Below are 21,489 nucleotides of genomic sequence, written 5' to 3'. Positions count from 1 at the left end.
ATTCCACCTCTAATAACAAAAATGACAGGAAGCAACAATCACTGTTCCTTAATATCTCTTAACATCAGTGGACTCAATTCTCCAATAAAAAGACATAGACTAACAGACTGGATATGTAGATAGGACCCAGCATTTTGCTGCATACAGGAAATCCACCTCAGTGACAAAGACAGACTACCTTAGAGTAAAAGGCTGGAAAACAATTTTTCAAGCAAATGGTCCTAAGAAACAAGCTGGAGTAGCCATTCTACATACACTAGCAGCTTAACAGCACACCTGAAAGCTCTACAACAGAAAAAAACAAATACAGCTAAAAGGAGTAGATGGCAGGTGGGCGTTGGGCTATGGGAAGCCATGGGACTCTGCTTCAGGGGTGGGGGAGCGCAGTCTGAGGTCCCTGGGCTTTCATTGAGGCTGGGGATAGTCTGGTTCTCAGGCTGTTGGGCATCCAGGTGCCACCGGGAGTCACAGAAGGGCTGAGAACAAAGTGGGAGCCAAGGCTGTATTGGCCCACAGCGGAAGGGGAGAGGGGGAGGTTGTACCCCAAGGGCAGAGTCCTTGGCTTGTTGAGGTGGTTGGCTTGGCTTGGCTTGGTGGTGGCTGTGGCTGAGAATGCGGAAAGGTCGTCTGTGGGAGATTAGATGGTGGCCTTGTAGGTGAAGGCCTGTTCCATTATTTCCTACATTGGATCCCGATGAAAAGAAGCAGTCCATAGTTCCCCCCTCACCCCAATTCCAAAGTCTTTATTGTTTTAGAAAAGATAATCCATCCAGTCAGTGGGATGAAGAGCTGTGTCCAGGAACCCACCAGTAGTGCTGAAAAGGATTGGTTTCTCCATGTCTACTCATACTCCCAGTGATAGGCACAAGACATGTAGTCAATCAGTTCTTTGGGCTTAAATCATAGACAGATCTCTTTCTCAGAACTCTCCACTGAATCACTGCCATGAACGATATTCCTGCCAACTTGAATGCAGAAATCCCTTTGAATGGTGCCTGGTTTAGAATCAGCTGGATTGGTCGCTCCCAGCATTACTCTCCCTGTTTCCACCACACTGATCCCTCCCAGATCATAGTCACCATGGACCCTGAGTTCACATATTTCACCAGCCCTGGGAAGAAATGATGGTCTTTCAGGCCAATGTAATACTGCTTCAGGTGTTCTTCAGAAGCCCAAAGGAACTTCATGGCCACCAGGTGGAACCCCTTCTGCTAGAATTGCTTGATGATCTCGCCCTCCAGACTGCGCTGCACGCCATCTGGCTTGATGGCAATGAAGGTACACTCGAGGTTGACCATGGTCCCAAAGCCGGTGGGTCAGATGGTGTCTGCAATGAGCGATAGAAAGCTAAGAGACTAGGCAGTCCATAATTTTAAGATGTTTATTATCATGGTGGCAAGTAGATGATAAACCATACTCCAGTGTCTCAGGGCAGGTCTGAGATTAAGTATCTTTTGTAGGAAGGAGGGTTTGGGAAGGAATGCTTAATTGGCTATGCCCTTCTGGCCTTTAGGTATCTCATTAATATGGAGATCTGTCTTGAGGCTACCTGACTGAAAGACACAAATCTATGGAGGGCTGCGACCTCCAGTCTAGACCTAGGAGCCTAGAGTCTGAGGTCATAGCTGTCCCTTAGGATTACCTGGGGCCTCCGGCGGTTTCTAGCCTGTGCTTGACCAGAAACCTGGCTGTCTTTTAAGGTCCAACACTGGTATATTAAACTGGTTTAGAATTTATAGAAGTATAATTAGGAAAAATAAGACTCCTAGTTTCTCTATGGGTTATATGATTATATATTTACTTGGGTATAAAAAGAAAGTCAATTAAAATTATTTTTAAGGTTAAAGATCTTAGCAAGGATAAATAGTTTATTATAAACAGTTCGAGAATGGTAATTAAGAGATAATTTAATGTTAAATCACCTTATAAGTGATCAAATGTCTTTAATATACTTAGAAACATGTCTATAGTCATGCTAAATATAATTTATTTACAAGGAAAAGATTGGAGGAAAAGGCCAATTTATAGCTCCCATTATATAGTCTTCTATATGGTTATCAAAACGTCAAAGATAAGCCCCAAACCAGGTAAATCAGGACAAATTTGAAAGTAAGCTTAGCCGGGCGGTGGTGGCACATGTCTTTAATCCCAGCACTTGGGAGGCAGAGGCAGGTGGATTTCTGAGTTCGAGGCCAGCCTGGTCTACAGAGTGAGTGCCAGGACAGCCAGGGCTACACAGAGAAACCCTGTCTCGAAAAACAAACAAACAAACAAACAAAAAGTAAGCTTAAAGTTTGTTAATATAAAATAATGTTTATAATACAGAGTATTTTAGCAATAAAAACTATAAATAAGACCTGGCTATGGAAAATTGAATACTTGACTAAAACATGTTATATTTACAATACATATGCTCTATAACAGGAATTAGTTAGTATACTTACATAATGGGACATCCCAGGCTCAAGTAGTTCTATTTTTCTTTTAGTGGAACACAGACTCCATCAGAATAAGTTGCATGTTGGCCTTAATACAGGATGAAGATGCATGGGGAAATAAGACTTGCCCGAGTGTCTTGGTTTCTGTCTCTGGCTATGCAGGCAGGGCCAGGGAAACTCCTTATATGTAGAGAAGATGAATTGCTCCACATGTCTCCCATAACAAGAGGATGGTCTTTCTTGTCCAGTGGGGGAATCTTTGAGTCTGTACTCATATCCTCAATACCTTGAACAATAAAGAGACCAATGTCAACTATTCTGCACTTAGTGTTTCCTGAACTGATGATGCTGCTGTCTTCAGGAGAACCTTGTATTTAAGTCTACCACCTGACATGTATGAGGCATGCATACTAGTTCAGCTGGCCATGAACTTTTTTTCTGGTCTTCAATTCTCCTCTTCACAAAGCTCATCCCATGACTTAGATGTAAATACCAGATTCTATGAGGAATCTCCAGGGGAGTTTCTTACAAACATAATACAGAAACTCTGTCCCAAGACCCATCAACACATCAGGCTGATCTATGTACACTCATATATACACTGAGTTAGTTATAGGTATCATCCTATGGACTCATCAATACCTTGGTAAAGAAAGCAGTAACCACCAGAATGTGATTAGACAATTCTTCATTGTTTTTGTCAACTTTTGGCTCAGAAAAAGCATCATTTAGTTGGTAAAAAACTGTCAAACAAAAGGTCACAGTGTTTCAAGAACTAACCTATTAGTTGTCAATATAATAATTTTGTTATCAGACTTTGGCTACTGGTTTTGTCTATTTTTCAAAACTCACATACTAAGTTCCCCTATGTTGACAATCATTGGCTTCCTAGAGGAGAAGACAGTGGATTATCTCCAGAATCCCTACCTGTAATATCTTAAGGTCAGAGCAGTCAAACTGATCCTTCAGATTTCAAGCTGGTTCTTTCTCTCATTCCTGGGTTGCCTCACACATCTGTAACTGACTCTGTGCCAGGAACTGAGATGCATGGGATAGATGATGTCTGGAATCTTCATGTGGAGAGGAATACTGGGAGAGAAACAGACCTTATTTAATGAGGGAGACCCAAAAACATCAGTGCCAATCAGCTGAAGGACATCAGGCTTCCCTTTGTCTTGTGTGTTCCTGCCTTTTGGAAGACTTCTCTTCAGTTGGTCTGTACTCCTGATACCATGAAGCTACCACAGCAGAATGACTTTTTCTTGTGCTTGGACACCTCTGCTATGTGGTTGTTGTCTTCATCACACATAGTAAACCTAACAGGGCAAAGATACCACCTCTCTGATAGTTTTGTTCCCAGGGGAGCTATTTGTAGGCAGAGGATATGGCAATTAGTGACCAACTAATGAACTATCGAGAAGCCTGGCTCTGTGAGAATATCTAGAACTCTGGAGAGATCAGACTGAAGGGGCGGCCCGAGTAAACCATTTCCAATGACAGTTACTATTGTTTATCCCATGAAATAAAAATGCCTTCAGGAAAGGCAAGTTGGAAGCTCATGCATGGAAGGAGGATGCTCAACCAGGAGCTCCAACCAACTCCAAAGCTGCTTTCCCAGTTGATTGCTGCTGGTATTTGTAAGCTCTCAATTTGATGGTATGTTTGCTCTCTCAATAAGGCTATTGCAATCACTTCTGGGGTATGCTATAAACTTCTGGCTTGATGTTTTACTATCTGCTGCTTCTATCTATCTTCTGCTTGTGATTTGTCATTTGACTACATAAACTCACTCACTCCAATCTAAAGTATGACTGTCACAGATCATTCTCTACACAGACAGAACATCCTTATGCTTCTCTCCACCTTGCTCACCATACCCCAAAAAACCCAGCGAGGGAAAAACCCACACATAAGAACAAAATAACAGTAAGGAAAGGCTGCTGCCCACTGATAACTCCCAATAGCAACAGTCTCAGTTCTCCAATAAGAGAGACAGACACAGACTAACAGATTGCATTAGAAAACAAGACCCGCCTTTTTGCTACATCTAAGAAATACATCTCATCATCAAGGATAGACATCAGTATAAAAGGATAGACAAAAGGTATTTTAAGCAAACAGACCCAAGAAACAAGGAGGTGTAGCCATTTTAATATCTGACAAAATAGACTTCAAAACAAAACTAATTAGGAGAGATAGGAAAGGACACTACATACTCATCAACTGAAAAGTCGAGCAAGAGGGTATTGTAATCTTAAAATGTTTGTCAATCAAACACAAGGGGCACCCAAGTTCATAAAAGAAACATTACTACAGCTTAAATCACATATTGACCATCACACATTGACAGTGTGAGACTTCAATATCCATTCTCACCAATAGATGGGTCATCCTGACAAAACTGAACAGGCTAACTAACTGGCATTTAGCACCTTGTCCTAAAACAGTTGGGGATTAAGTAAAGGATTAATTGCTAGGGCTTTTTTCTCTCTTGCCCAGAAGCCTTGCTTATCACTTATCAGGCCTGAGGGAAGTTTGGAGCAATAAACTTTTTTGGAACCAGAACACAGCCACTTGCAGAAGGAAAAACTTTACACAAGCAAATATGCATAAACTCACATACACTCATATATAAATTCCCACATACATATTCATATATTTTTATCATTCCAAGTTGGGCCCAACTACATACTTATCTCATAATTACATATTCGCACACACATTCATACTTACATATGTATATGGAGCAAAAGATCAAGTGCTAGTACAGAAAGAACTTACTCATTCATGATGAAAAATAAGCTACAATCTGTATTACATAGAGGAAGAAAAAGCTTCTACCCTTTTATTGCTGAATGAATTAAACCCAAGTCTGTAAGAAAAAGGCTTTGTCCACTTTAGTAAGACCAAGCCAGCCTTGCTGTTAAGAAAAGGCCTGAGGAACAGCCAGACTGATTTCCAGAGTGGTTGTACCAGCTTACAATCCCATCAGCAATAGAGGGGTGTTTCCCTTTCTCCACATCCTTGCCAACATCTGCTGTCACCTGAGTTTTTGATTTTAGCCATTCTGACTGGTGTGAGGTGAAATCTCAGGGTTGCTTTGATTTGCATTTCCCTGATGATTAAGGATGTTGAACATTTCTTTAAGTGCTTCTCAGCCATGCAAGATTCCTCAGTTGAGAATTCTCTGTTTAGCTCTGTACCCCATTTTTAATAGGGTTATTTGGTTCTCTGGAGTCTAACTTCTTGAGTTCTTTGTATATATTGTATATTAGCCCTCTATCAGACGTAAGATTGGTAAAGATCTTTTCCCAATCTGTGGATTGCCATTTTGTCCTATTGACAGTGTCCTTCACCTTACAGAAGCTTTTTAATAATTGAAATAATTTAATTTATGAGGTTTCATTGGTTAATTCTTGATCTTAGAGCATAAGCCATTGTTCTGTTCAGGAACATTTCCCCTGTGCCAATGTATTTGAGTTTCTTCCCCACATTCTCTTCTATTAGATTAATTGTATCTGGTTTTATGTGGAGGTCCTTGATCTACTTAGACTTGAGCTTTGTACAAGGAGATAATTTGCATTCTTCTACATGTTGACCGCCAGTTCAACCAGCACCATTTGTTGAAAATGTTGTCTTTTTCCCACTGGATGGTTTTGGATCCTTTGTCAAAGATCAAGTGACCATAGGTGTGTGGGTTCATTTCTGGGTCTTCAGTTCTATTCTATTGATCTACCTGTCTGTCTCTGTACCAACGCATGCGGTTTTTATTACTATTGCTCTGTAGCATAGCTTGAGGTCAGGGATGGTGATTCCCTAAGAAGTTCTTTTCTTGTTGAAAATTTTTTTTGCTATGCTGTTTGTTTTTTTGTTTTGTTTTGTTTTGTTTTTTTTTTTTTGTTATTCCAGATAAATTTGAGAATTGCTCTTTCTATCTCTGTGAAGAGTTGAGTTGGAATTTCGATGAGGATTACACTGAATCTGTAGATTGCTTTTGGTAAAATGGTCATTTTTACTATGTTAATCCTGAGGACCCAGCTATACCACTCCTGGGCATATGCCCAAAAGATGCTCCAACATACAACAAGGACACATGCTCCACTATGTTCATAGCAGCCTTATTTATAATATCCAGAAGCTGGAAGCAACCCAGAGGTCCCTAAAAAGAGGAATGGATACAGGAAATGTGGTACATTTACACTATTGAGTACTATTCAGCTATTAAAAACAATGATTTCATGAAATACTTAGACAAATGGATGGAACTAGAAAATATCATCCTGAGTGAGGTAACCCAGTCACAAAAGAACACACATGGTGTGTACTCACTGATAAGTGGATATTAGCCAAAAAGAAGCTTGGAATACCCATGATACAACTCACAAACCATATGAAACCCAAGAAGGAAGAAGATCACACCAAAGTGTGGTTGCTACAGTCCTACTCGGTAGGGGAAAGAGAATAATCTCTGGGAAGTAAAGGGAGAGAGGAATCTGGGAGGGAGAGGGATCTGGGATGGAAATAGGAGGGGGAGAGAAAAGGAGGGGCAGTTCAGATATGAGAGGAGATGGGGAAAAGTATAAAAGGTCAGTAATTTGAAAGTAGGTGTGTAGCAGTGGGGGAGGGGGAACTGGTATTAGCCACTAGAAAGTCCCAGATGCCAGGTTCCCAGGACCCAACAGGGAGGACACTAGCCAAAAATATCCAACAAAGGGGAGATAGAACCTGTAGAGACCATAACCAGTGGAAAGGCATAGCCCCTACTTGAGGGATGGGGCCACTCACCCACCTCAAAATATTAATCCGGAATTCCTCCTGTCAAAAGGAAATGCAGGGACAAATAGTGGAGCAGAGACAGAAGGAAAGGCCATCCAGAGACTGCCCCACCTAAGGATCTATCCCATCTGCAGACACCAAACTCAGACACTATTGCTGATGCCAAGAAGTGCTTACTGACAGGAGCCTGGTATAGCTGTCCCCTGAGAGGCTCTGCCAGAGCCAGACCAATACAGATGCAGATATACACAGCCAAACATTGGACTGAGCATGGGGACCCTGGTGGAGAAGTTAGGACAAGGACTGTAGGAGCTGAAGGGGTTTGCAACCCCATAGGAAGAACAACAGTATCAACCAACCAGACCCCCCAAAGCTCCCAGGGACTAAACCACCAACCAAAGAGTTCAGGAGTGAGGGTGGGGGGAAAGCATGGCTCCTGCTGGATATGTAGCAGAGGATTGCTTTATCTGGCATCACTAGGGGGAGAGCTTCTTGGTCCTCTGGAGGTTTGATGATCCAGGATAAGTGGGTGGGTGGGTTGGGGAGCATCCTCATAGAGGCAGGGGGATAGAGGAGGGCATGGGAGCATGTTGAGGGGAAACTAGGAAGGGGAATAACATTTGAAATGTAAATAACTAAAATAACTAACTAACTAACTAACTAACTAACTAACAACACCAACAGTAATAATAATAAAGACCTGTTCTGTCCCGTGGTAAGGAGAAGCCTGTCTGCTCTTTCTGCTCTCTCTGCAGCTTCTTCTTTGTTCCTCTTTGTCCCTGCATTCTGTGTATTGCTCTCTTAATTTCTAAGTTTCTTTTTAATTTTTAAGTTTTTCTACCCTGCCTTCCTCCTCCTGCTCTGATGTGATAATGCTATTACAATGTCATCGTTCCTAATTTCTTATACCTTTTCTAAGGGAATAGATCACATGTTTTCCAAGCTTGCTTGCTTTCTTTCTTTCTCTTTCTTTCTTTCTTTCTTTCTTTCTTTCTTTCCTTCCTTCCTTCTTTCTTTCTTTTTATAAAAGTTAACTAAAAATTCAAACTTAATTTCAAATCATAAGTTGAATAAGAAGTGTACAATAGAGATGTTTACATATGTATCCATTAAGACTAGACATTCATTATTTGTAACTAACTATGCAGGTTCATGGAGAATTAAAGACCACAACTAAGTTATCATTAAAGTTTTGTATAGATAAACCCTGTTTTTATTCTCTGCCCTTGCATCTACAATAAATCATTAGTTCCCTTTTTATGATCTTTGGTTAATTGTTTTATAACCTCTTGGAATGTTTTCTAAGTTGGAAATGCTTTTTTTCTATCTCAGAAGAAATTAACTTGTGACACTTGAAGACTGGCACAGTTCTTATTGTAGTTTTAATATCAAAGAGGACTTAATAGTAGTCATTATAAAGAGCTAAATAACTACTAAATTTTAGGAATTAATAACTAAATAATTTAGGAATTAATAACTAAATTTTAGGAAGTCTTATAGAATCATCATTAAGAAATAATAAATAATTCATTTTTCTTTATAGCACCACTGCAAGACAGTATTGTTCTGCAGAAATCTGCTCAAAGGGGTGAGCTAATACCTAGTGATTGTTATATATTTAATCATATCAGGAGACATATTAATAGCAGGAATCTTTCCTCAAATGTAACCCCTCAGCCTAGCCTAGAAGGGCAAATCCATCATAGATTTACAGTCCATGTTAGAATCATCTCAGGAAGATCACCTGTTACTTTTTAGCTTCTCCTACATGGCTAAGCATGATACAAACATTTTCCTTTCTACTAGCAAGCATGCTATCAAGTACATTTCTTTTTCTCCAAGCCATCTCTGGCTGGTGGCTTTCAGCTGGTTAGATGTTCCTTTAAGGGCATCCCTAGTACAGTTAACAAGTATTTCTGGATTATTTTACATCTTTGTATATTGTTAATCACATAATATAAACTATTTAAATCTTATAACTATTTAGCTGTTACTCTTAAGTTCATCTGTAACTTCCCTAGGGACTCCTTATCAAGTCAACAAAGGACCCAGGAACTAACCTCTTAGCCCTGAGATTAGCTTCACTCAGAGAAGAACTAAAGAACAGGATAACACTGGACATAATCCTGCATCTCTGTGTTCCATCTCAGCACAAAACTTGCCACAGTTTTCAAATATTTCAATTATGCAATGACAATTTGTAAAGTTATTATCTTTAATATAAATATTGTAGTAAATTAGTCTGGCAGCTGTATTTCTTTATCTTATATTGCCCCCCAATAACTACACAGAGAAACCAAGATATATTTAAAACTTCACCTCAGTAGCTGAGCAGTTAAATGGTCTACTTTAACTTTCTATGGTAATCTGGCTATCTCCTAACCCCATCTCATGGTACTTGCATTATTTATTATTGATCTGGCTTTTTGGGTTTCAGATATGTTTCCATGATCTCTCCATACCCATTCAAAATCTCATTTTTTCCCTCTCTCTTTCTTTCTCCTTCCTCTGGCTGGCAGACATTACTCCCTATTCTCTATTCTGCCCAGCCATTGGGTGATCAGCATTTATTGGCAAGGCAGCGAATAAATGGTAAGAACTGTTTATACAAATTTGAGACAGAAAGGTCTTAGTATAAGCATTACAATGTCATGTTGAAATTGAAACAAAATATGAGGGCAGAGAAATCACATTTGAATAACCAAGGGTAAATGTTACACAGTGTACAAAACCATTATGCCTACAACAATTGAACTTTAAAATACAGTAAAATGAAATTCAGTATAATCAATGGATGTCAAATATTTCTAGCTAGAAGTTGAGCTAGCCTACTCACCATGGTGTCTAGTGTTATATCTAAAAGTGCTCAGCCACAAGTTTCTGATGAAAACTAGTTTCCAAAAAAAAAAAAAAAAAAAAACTTGTTCTGTTGGTTAAGCATTATAAAATTTAAACAACTATTCACTCAGAAAAATATTTTCTCTAACTTCCTGTGAGTTTCTAAAAATTCCTAACCATGAACTATTCCGGTCTTGTGGATTTCACTGCAGCATTTTGGACTTTGTTGCCTAACTCAGCAGCTGTTTTGTGTTGGCTTTTCATTGTGCATGCCAAGAGAAAGTTAAGCGAAAGCCCTTCATCCTGGGTGTCCTTGTTTTCATCAGCTGAAAGAATTTACCTAAGAGGGAGGGGGAGCAATGTGGGAACTCATGTTCATGTTATAACTAAATACTGTGAATTCTCAGTACTCACAGCCCTCCATCTTCCCCTATTTAGGATTACATAGACCTCATACTGTAATCTAAAATCCCTCTCCACATAGAGAGTTTTGTTGACTGAGAAAGCAACAACTGTAAATATTGATATTTCATGAAAATTTGTGGTACCAGAACAATAACAGAAACAAAAAAATTCATAACCATGAACTATTTGCATCTTGTGGATTTTCATAGCAGCCTTTTGGACTATGTTCGCCTAACTCAGTGGCTGTTTTGTGCTGGCTTTCTTTATTGTGCATGCCAAGTGAATACATGCATATCAAATGTGCCCAGCCTCCTACAAGGGACTGTATACTTTCACACATATTGTTCCAACATGAAGGATCAGTGAGGTTCTGTAGTTCAAGGCATATGTAAATACATCTGTAATTCATTAGAGTGGCTTACCTGGAATTAAATAGAAAAGATGGTGGCCACATGAAAGAATAGAATTAGACCCACATCTATCACTCCTCACAAAAATCAACTCCAAATTGATCAACGAACCCAGTGTGAAATCTGAAATGATGAAACTGATGGAAGAAAGCATAGGAAATACCCTACAAAATATAGGTGTAGTAAAGGACTTTACTCATAGGATTCCATTTGCCCAGGAATTAGGGCCAACAAACAATAAATGGGACCTTGTCAACTGGAAAGTTTATAAATACCTAGAGAAATAATCAACCAAGCATAGGGCAAGCCCAGAGACTGGGAGAAATCTTTGCCAGCCATATATCTGACAGGTGGACAATATCCAGAATATATAAATAACTGAAAAAGAAGGTTCAATAAAACAAACAACCCAACTTAAAACATACTATGAATCTGAATAGAGAATTCTCAAAAAAAAAAAAAAAAGAAAGAAAGAAAAAAATTGAGAAATATCTGAAAAAAATGTTTGCCATATGTAGCAATTTGGGAAATTAAAAAGTATTTTGAGATTTCATGTTACCCTGGTCAAAATAGCAAAGAGTAAGAAAACAACTGACAACAAATGTATATTTATGTGTGTATGTATATATGTGTATATGTTTATATGTATATGTATGTGTGTATGTGTATATGTACATGTGTGTTTGAATGTATGTGCGTATGTGGATGTATATGTATATGATGTATATGTGCATGATTGCGTCTCAGAAGTTAAAGGTAAGTTCCTATTGTTGAAGACAACACACGCTTTGGACACAAGACTCAGGTTTCCAGTTGGATCTGACCTGAAAGCCTCTTTCCTGATGACTACCTTTTATAGTACTGGAAATTGCCATGGAAGTTGCCAATGGAGGCAAGTAATCAATAGTCCTATGCAACTGATTTCTACTCATCACAATAATGATCAGTGTGGCAAGATATCCATGAGAGTATAATAGTGACTTTTATATTTTGGAGGCGACCATCACCTGCCTGTCTAATTGGATTTAAGGTCCATTCAACATGGGGAAAACCATGCCTGGTACTGTATATTTAGCCAATAATACATTGTTAATGTGATCATAGACCTTGTAGGAGAATATATTTCCTACTAGTATATTTCCTAACTGTATTTTAAACACTTACCCTTATGTCCACAGTTAAGTCTAGCTCTCACCCCTCATCAAGGGAGCTTCTTTTTGCAAAATACAGAAACTATTATAGAAAGCCACAACTGGTCAAACTTTAAAGAACAAGTGATTATGGGATTCCCAGCCCCAATGAATAATCTACAACCACTACAGGTCAGACTTGGGGAACACTGCTAGAGAGAGGATAGAAAGATTATAAGAGCCAGAAGACGAGGAAGTCTGCAGCAGGCTGTAATTTCTAAATCCAATAGGAAAGCTGTATCCACAAAATCTCAACAATATGGATGCCTAAACTTGACCTGAAAAAATTATACCACCAGTTGTCATACCAACACAGATGAAAGATATTTCACAAGGGCCCCACCCCTTGTTAAAGAGCTTCAATTAATGAATGCCAAGGGAGAGAGAATTAGTTTTTTCCAGGGCAAGCCCGCAAATGACTGTCCAATACCAAATGGTCATCCTTAACATCATATAGATAATATAAGCAACACTGAATGGACTCAGCAGGTTGTATTTGTGTATTTATTCACATACATACATAACATAAATAATTTAAGAAGAGAGTGGGTGGGGTGTCAGAAGTGTTGGGGGAAGAGATGGAGGGGAGATAATGTAATTATATTTTAATAAATGAATAAAGGAGAAGACAGTGAGTGACTTAATAGTGTGGCAAGAGAAGGCTATTCTTTCAGGAATTTAAGGCCAATAAAACCAATATACAGCAAACCAGCCAATATCAAATTAAATGGAGAGATACTTGAAGCAATCCCACTAAAATCGGGGACAAGACAAGGATGCCTGCTCTCCCCGTATCTTCATTGTATAAAAAAGACATAAATCATAAAACTTAAAGACTTCCCACATTAAAAGATATATAAAAGTGAATAAAAGAGGCAAACAGGGTTCTGCCTCCAGATAACTAGGAACTGTGTCTGACTCAGCACGCGAGTTTAGAAAATTGCTCTCTTGTTTGTTTTGTTCCCAGAAGACAGCATAAACTGTGATTGGATATTAATGGGAAAACCACTTCCATGACGTGCAGATATTGACCCTCTGTTCACTGAGATTTAAGGAGGGAATGTTGGTAAAGAAGAAAACAAAACCTTTCCCCCAAGAAAACATGAAAATGCTATAATGTAGAGAAAATATCTGTGTATTGTATGGATGTATCACCTGTCAATTAAAAAGCCTATGGCCTATGGCTTAGGCAGGAAATAGGAGGTGAAACATCTAGGAGGCAGAAAGAATTCTGGGATAGGGCAAGGCACCGGGACATCTGCCCAGGAAGATGGATGCATGGAGCATAAGCACAAGTAAACATCCACATGGCAGGATATAAGTTAAAATAAATGGATTATCTTAAGTTATGATTCCAGTCAGAGAAGAGCCTAGCTACATGACCAAGGTCTTTTTAAATATATTTTGAGTCTAAATCTTATTTCTGGGAGCATGGGGCTGGTAGGTAGAACCAGGCCCTAACTTCTACACTGTCACAGAAAATAGGTCCCTGAATTTGAAACTTTATTGGGTTAGTATTATCACAACTCAATAACTTTATTCAATTAGTGTATTGTGAAAAGAGCCATGAATGGTAACATCTAACACATAACTACCTTAAGGTATTATTCAGTAGACTTAAAAAGACTTGACATAAACTAACAAAACACCAAGTATAGGAAGCTTTCTTTCGAGTTGTTGGTCAGAGTTGTCCAAGAGACTCCCCAAATCTTATAGGTCCTTAATGCTGGCCTTGATCTGATCATAGAGACCATTATTGAAAACTACAACTGATCCAGTACAGACTTCTTAAGCCTAGTACTAATGCATGTCTAACACAATTCCTGCACCTTAAGCATGGATTATTGTGGGGAAGAGGGGTAGAAAGAGTATAAGAGCCAGAGGATCAGAAAGTTTGCAGTGATACTGGTTCTTTTAGAAATGTCAGAGAAGCTACAGCTATGAAGTCTTACTTGCATGAAGTGCCTAAACAAAACCCGAATAAAGAAATCAATAGACATAATAACATGGAATGGGAAATCTTCTCTAGAGAAAAGCACATCACTTGGTTATTCGATACCAAATAGCCCTGAAAACATATACCAGCAACATTATGCAGAATGAGCAAGTTACATTTATATAACTAGGAATATATATACAATATATATGTATGTATACACACACACACACACACACACACACATATATATGTCATGAATTTGAAAGAGAATGGGTAGGGTATACTGGAGACCCATCCCATGGCCAAGAACCAATCATTGACACTGTTAATGATACTCTGCAATGCTTGCAGACCGGAGCCTAGCATAACTGTCCTCTGAGAGGCCCCACCCAGCAGCCAATAGAAACGGATGCAGAGACCCACAGCTAACATTAGATGGAGCTTGGGGAGTCTTGTGGAAGAGTTAAGGGAAAGACTGAAGGACCTGAAAAGGATAGGGACTTCACAGAAGAGCAACAGAGTCAATTAACCTGGACTGTTGGGGGCACCCAGAGACTGAACCACCAACTAAAGAGCATACAAGGGCTAGACCTAGGCCCCCTGCACGTATGTAGCAGATGTGCTGCTTGGTCTTCATGTGGGTCCCTCCCAAAAAAACAGGAGCAGGAGATGTCCCTGAACCTGTTGCCTGCTTGTGGATCCCATTCCCCTAACTGGTCTGTCTTGTCTGGCCTCAATGAGAGATCTCCCCTAAACTTGCAGTGACTTTTTGCCAGAGTGGTGGGATACCCAGTGGGTGTCCTCCTTCTTCTCAGAGGAGAAGGGGAAGGGGGAATGAGTAGAGGAGCTGTGTGAGGGGATACTGGGTGGAGTCAGGGGACTGATATTGGGATGTTAACTGAATAAATAAATTAATGAAAAAAAAAGATCCAGAAATAAACCTACACTCTTAGCAGTGGGAGACATGAAATCTAAGTGATCTTCAGCCAGACAGGACTCTCAGTGGAGGGATAAAGACAGCAATCTACCCTCAATACCTTCTTTCTAAAATGTATCCAGCCTACAAGATGTGCAGGGACAAAAATGGAGCAGAGATGGAGAGAATGAGGAACCAATGACTGGTTCACCCAGTTTTAATCAGCCAAGATGTATATAAGCTTCAGCTCACTACAAGCCTCTTGGTCAGATTGGAGATTGTTGCCAGGACTGAAGATGGGAGAACATTTTTAAAGGCAGAATCAAGAATCACACAAATACTTCATTCCTGCAGATGTGCACTTCTGTCGGTGTGAGTAATGTGCCATATCTTTTGCAGGAGGCAATTAAATAAGTTTACAGAAGCTGAATGAGCAACTTGTTAACCATCTCACAATAGTGTGTGTGTGTGTGTGTGTGTGTGTGTGTGTGTGTGTGTGTGTGTGTGTGTGTACTGGCCTCAGGCCTCTAAGATGGTGGCTTGCATCTAAGCCCTGGACCTGTGCCACTAACTATGATTGTGGCTGCAGAACTCCACACCTACTGAAACCATACAAGAGCTACAACACTCACCTAGGGCTAAGGGTTCTAGTACCCAGGACCCACACATGCACTAAGTCAGCAGTGTCCCCCGCTTCTCAAACTGTTTGTTCCCAAGTCTTGCTGACATCAGTTAGGGTTAAAAGCTGCCACAGAAAAGACCAGTACTGCCAGAGTGTCTCTTCACCAACCCATGATTTCAACTCAGGCAGAGCAAACAAACCCAGCCCACTGGTGAGAAGGAGCTTATTGAGAGTCCCCTCAGCTCATGCCAAACCTGTTGGAAGTGTTGGAGAATTATGCAAGCTGCACCCACATTCCTCCCCTAGTTTGTTAAAGGAATGTTGACCAGGTATCCTGAGATGTTTAGCTCTGAAGTATTTTTGCAGGTGTCCCTGGGCATGTAACAATTACCATACCTCAGACACTCTCTTCTTGCTGACTGAGCTTCAGTGGTGTGTGGACTGTGAATGTGGAGATACATTTGCTTCAGAGACATGCCTGGTAGCATGGTCATTGTGAGCTACAGCAAGCTCTTCTCACTGAGATAGCTTCAGTAGTGTGTTGGCCACCAGTATATTTAGCCCAGAGGACTCTAGTGTGTATACACGGTGGTGTGACAAAAGTTCAAGCTGTAGCATATCCCAGGAATGCCACACAGTGGGAGAAAGCACGAAAGCCCTCACCTTCTGTGTTGGAAGGAACAGGGACACCAAAACACTCTGTCAGCACGCTCACACTTGGCTCCCTTGTGAAACCATATGGAACTATATGGAACTGGTCTTGTCCATCAGAGACAGAAACAGCAATCACTCTCCCGATGTTTACAGTCTATGATCCTGATGCTCAGGGCCTTGTGTTGGCCAATCCTCCCACTGTGACTGCCTCTCATGACTATCTCCTGTCTTGTCAATATGTCAGGGAACCTGGCTTATGATTACTCCTTGTCTTCTGATTCCCAGAATAGTTTGGCTCCTAACACTGAAACCTGTTTCCAGGTAGCTCCTGGTTATAGTACTCCGGAGTTTTTATTACAACACCATCAGCTTTTTATCCAATGCTAGCTTTCAAGGTATGAATAAATTAAATCCCCAGAAAATTAAAGTCATTGTGACAATAAACTGCTTTCCCTTTGATGATACTTAATAAAAACCAGTATGATTGTAGAGCAAAAATGCTTCTAAAAATCTATAATACATTGTTATATTGCAAACTCTATTATCCTCATTTTTAAAAAAATGATCCTAAATCTTTAGATTTGTCTGCATTCTATATTGTTTTGGTTTTCTCTAATATATGGCCACAATGGTTCAAAATGGGGACCATTTTTTTCTAAGTCCTGTAACCTAGAACATTTGATGCCACTTTCTTGGCCAAATTTCCTGCCTGGTATATAAGCCTCATGGAAAGTTATCCAAACTGCCTTATGCCAAAACCAGAGAAAGAGAATATAGGTTTTGATACGGCTTTTTCAAAAACTGTTAGAATTAATTATTCTGGTAGGGCCTCTCAGAGGACAGGCATGTTAGGCTCCTGTCTGTAAGCACATTACAACATCAGTAATAATGTCAGGCCTTGGTGTCCCTTCCCATGAGATGGATCCCAAGTTGGGGCTGTCACTAGACTGCCTTTCCTTTTAGTTTTTTTCTCCATTTTTGTCCCTGCAGTTCTTTTAGACAAGAACAATTCTGGTTCAGAAATTTTGACTGTGGGTTGGTAACCCCATCTCTCTAGTTGGGACCCTGTTAGATGCAGATACTGACACTCAACCATTAGACTGAAGTCAGGGGGCCCCCTCTGGAGGAATTAGGGGAAGGATTGAAGGAGATGAAGGGGAGGGTGGCCCCATAGGAAGACTATCAGTCTCAACTAACCTAGATCCTTGGGAGCTTCTAGAGCCACCAACCAGGCAGCCTACAGGGGCTGGTCCGAGGCCCCCCAGCCCATATATAGCAGAGGACTGCCTGGTTTGGCCTCAGTGGGAGAAGATGTGCCCAATCCTCTGAGACCTGAGGCCCCAGTGAAGAGGGATGTTGGGGACTGAAGGGGTGCAACCTCTCAGAAGCAAGAGGGAGGGAGAATGGGCTGAGGAACTGTGGGAGGGCAAACTGGGAGGAGTAATGAATAGAATGTTAATTAATTAATTAATTAATTAATTATTCTTCCCCTAATGCCCTTCTCTGCCTGTCCTCCATTCTCCTCTCCCCTTAAGCCTCATTCCCCAGTACTATTCCTCTCCATTCATATCACCTGTATTCTATTCCTTCTCCCTGAGGATCTTTTGTTTCTTTCCCCACCAATTATCCTGTTTTAGTTTCCTGGATTGCACAATTGCTCCAAATTAAACACACAAATATAAAGAATCAATGCTAGAGTCTTCATGAGAGTAAAAACATGTAATACTTGTCTTTCTAGGTTTGGTTAACTCATTCTTTATAATATTTTTATCTCTATTCATCTATCTGCAATTTTTTTAAAAACCTGGATAAAATTCCATTGTATATGGGTACTACACTTTAATTATTCATCTATCAGTTAATAGACATTTGGCTGTTTCCATGTCCTAGCCGTTGTGAATACACCTGCTACAGCACAGCAGGCTGATGCGTTCAGGAGCTGTGTCAGAAATGCCCTGGCCACCAAGAGCACATCAGCTTCACCAGAGCAGGAAGTGTTTCTGCTGATTTGTGTTTATGTAACTAGAGGCTTCAATAAATGTTTGTAGGATGAATGAATACATTGATGTGATTAAGAAAAGACTCAGAGTCCCAAGAGCTCACTGTCCCTGTTCTAGACTTTGCTTACTTATCCTGGCTATATTCTTTTTTTTTTTTTTTTTTTTTTGGCCTTAAACACAGAGACTTTATTGTAGTATAAAATTATTCCCTAGAGAAGTTTTTATTTATCTAATGTGAATGGATGTTTTGTCTGCTTATGTCTGTGCACAAGCATGCAGTGTCCATGGAGTAACTGCAGTTACAGTTTGTGGGTCACTATGTGGGTGCTAGAAATCAAACCCAGGTCCTCTGGAGAGCAGCCAGTGCTCTTAAGAGTTAAGCCATCTCTCCAGCCCCACGCTAATTATACATGCCCTAAGTCAATAAATATCTCTTTTCTTGAAGAGGAGACATGGCTCACAGGCAGGGTACGAAGAGTTGTCCAAAATCTTTCTGGCTAGCCAGTCAGTTGGATCCCATGTCTTTTGGGGTAGCATGAACTGTGACATATCTCCCTGTCCCTTGCAGTGAGCTCTTCTGTGGCCCTGTGCAGGGAGTAACTTCCTGCTCCCAAACTAAGAATTCATATAAAACTTTTCTTTGGGTTGGTGTGAAGGTTAGCTACTTGGCCACAGAAATTCTCTTCTTGGTAATCAAAAGTCCTGGATAACATTTAAATGCCTTGTTTTTTGTTTCTGTTTTGTTTTTTTGTGGGGTTTTTTGTTTGTATGTTGTTGTTGTTGTTGTTTAAAAAAAAAAAAAACTATGGCTGCCTACTACAGTTCTCCTGGGTAGGCAAAGTTTTTGTGAACACTGGATCATCAAAGTAATGAGCAGGAAAGGTATCATCAAGGCTAGAGAGTAAGGGCTTCTGGGCTAGGCATCCACAGACGATTTTTTTCTTCTCAGCATGGCACTCAGAGTACACCAGTACTCTGAGGATGGACCAATGTCAGGAAAATGGCCAGCCCCATTGATACATTTACAGCGTTGCTCTTGGGGAAGACTTTGAACAGAGGGAACTGTAGCAGAGACACAGTAGCTGACAAGGCCATCACCAGCCCAAAGAGCTTTCCAAAATGCTCTGAGGGAAAAGCCAGTGTGAGGAAGGTAGCATTGCACCCATACAGGAAGGAGCGGCTGACCACTTGGCAGGATGAAGGTGGCATACTGTAGCTGTATGACAGGAATGGAGGCACACAGGGTAAAGCCCAGGGACAGCAGAGACGTCAGGGCCAGTGAAGGCACCATGGAGCAGAGAGCCACAGGCTCAGATGAGAAACCTGTCCTTCTGGCTTCCTTCTGATACTTCTGTTTAAGGCGGTCTATGAGTAAGCCATTCCAGGGGGCACACAGCATGCCAAAAAAACTGGGTGACGGCAAAGGCATTTGTGTAGGAACTGACTGCCACTTCGTCCCCACTAGCCAACTTGGTGAGTAGAGAGTTGACAGTACCAATGAAGAGGTAATGCCACAACTGTATAATAGACAGCCACACCACATGCAAGATGAATCGTTGAGAGAGAGCGCAGTGTCGAAAAGAGTGTTGCTCCTGCTGCTGCTGCTGCTCTGGTCCAGAGTTCTCCTCCTTTGGTGACAGACATTCCTTTGACTGCAGCTCCTTGGTTTCATGCTCAGCTGCTTTATTCTCTTCCTTTCTAGTGCCAAACCTGGAGCACAAGCCATAGCTGTAGTTGGGAGGCAGTGGGTAGGGGATACGTCCCTGGGGCATCAGAAGCAAAGTACCCTCAACATGCCAGACACTGCAGACAGACAGGAAGATGAAGGAAGACCTGAGGCTGACTTTCTTCTCATAAAGAAGCTTAATGATGAGGAACACTGCTGAGGAGGAGTCAAATGCCCCACTGTAGAGGGTGATAATGGTTGAACGGTGTTTGCTGAAGAGATTTCCAATCTCCCTCAGCTGCCTGGGATAAGGAAAGGGGACACAGGCTCACACCTGTAGGTTGGTGATAAGCAACAGGATTCCTCCCACTGCAAGCATGGGCATGGCTAGGAAGAGCAGCATGGCAGTGTCTGCAGAGGTGAAGGCAATGATGAGCGTGGCACAGGTGTAGAAAAATCTGGATCAGAATGATCTAAATTCCAAACTTGAGTTCACAACTAGGGGTGTGGTGGTTTGAATGTCTGTGCCTCCAACAGGCTCATACATTTCTCTACTTGGTTTCCAGTTGGTGGAGAGGACTAGGGGGCACGACCCTGCTTGAGGAGGTGTATGCTGGTGGCTGGCTGTGATCTCACCCCCAGTGTACTCTCAGCTTCCTGGTTGTAGATCCAGCTGTCAGTTCTTACTGCTGTTCTGACAGCCTTAAGGCCAAGCCTTCCCTACACCATCGTAGATTATGGCTATCAGGCGGGCTACGGTAGTCTTGAAGCTGTCAAAGATGTAGCCAGTGGGGAAGGTCATGAAGTTGTTCATGAAGGCTGCCAGGGTGAAGATGAGTAAGAACTTCTCGTCCTGTGCTTTTGAGTCAGAGGGCCCTGTTACATTGCTCTGGGGCAAGCAGTCTTGTTCACAGGGCTTTAAAAAGTACTTTTCTGTTTTGAACACAAACAATAGTGAAGTCCAGCCCAAGAGGACACCAGAAAAACCGATGCATTCCAGGAGGCCAGTCAAGAAGGTGGCCAAGTAAAGGGGCAGGCCCTGGCTTGCCATGGTCTGAGATGAAGTGGGTCCACAAATCCTATCCCGAACTTCAGAGTCGACCACAGGTAGTGATGTGTGGAAAATTCCTTTGGCAAGCCCTCGACTTCAATGACCCGTCTTGTTCCAACTGTCTCAGGGTTGAGCAAGAAATGCCGTGGAACGGTTTGTCTAGATCTTCCACCAAGTCAGAGATAGCTCTTGCTCTTGCTCCAGCTGGCAGCCACTCTCTCCCAGATTGCTGTCCCTGCAGCCCCACCGCCACCGCCACCTGGCCACCGCCTTCCACCACGACCTGGCAGCCCAGAGCTGCCCAACACGGCTCTGCCGGGCCAGACCCAGCCTGCAACCATTACCTCCCTCCCCCGCCCCTATCCTGGCTACATTCTGTCCTTGGGTTTTATAGGGCTTTCCCCCATCCACAGTATTCTTTTGTTCTTTTCTGAATTTTTTTTTAAAAATAGCTCATTTATTATATATGCTTACATGTAACAAAAATATTGATGAAGACTCATTCACTCACTTTCCCATAATGAACTCCTGCCCTTTTCTTTAAAAATAAAACTTGAATTCTGTGAGCCATGGTGCATGGTTGG

At 41.2% G+C, this 21,489-nt stretch overlaps 2 pseudogenes; both read right to left on the bottom strand.

The window, feature by feature from the left end:
* Positions 1-840: 840 nt before the first annotated feature.
* LOC117709315 (nucleoside diphosphate kinase B pseudogene) lies at positions 841-1,305 on the bottom strand (annotated as a pseudogene).
* A 17,678-nt stretch (positions 1,306-18,983) lies between these two features.
* Positions 18,984-21,205, bottom strand: LOC117708672 (equilibrative nucleobase transporter 1-like; annotated as a pseudogene).
* Positions 21,206-21,489: the final 284 nt, after the last annotated feature.

The sequence above is a fragment of the Arvicanthis niloticus genome, chromosome 5, assembly GCF_011762505.2.
Source record: "Arvicanthis niloticus isolate mArvNil1 chromosome 5, mArvNil1.pat.X, whole genome shotgun sequence".
Classification (NCBI taxonomy): Eukaryota; Metazoa; Chordata; class Mammalia; order Rodentia; family Muridae; genus Arvicanthis; species Arvicanthis niloticus.
This window is presented reverse-complemented; position numbering and strand designations above follow the sequence as displayed.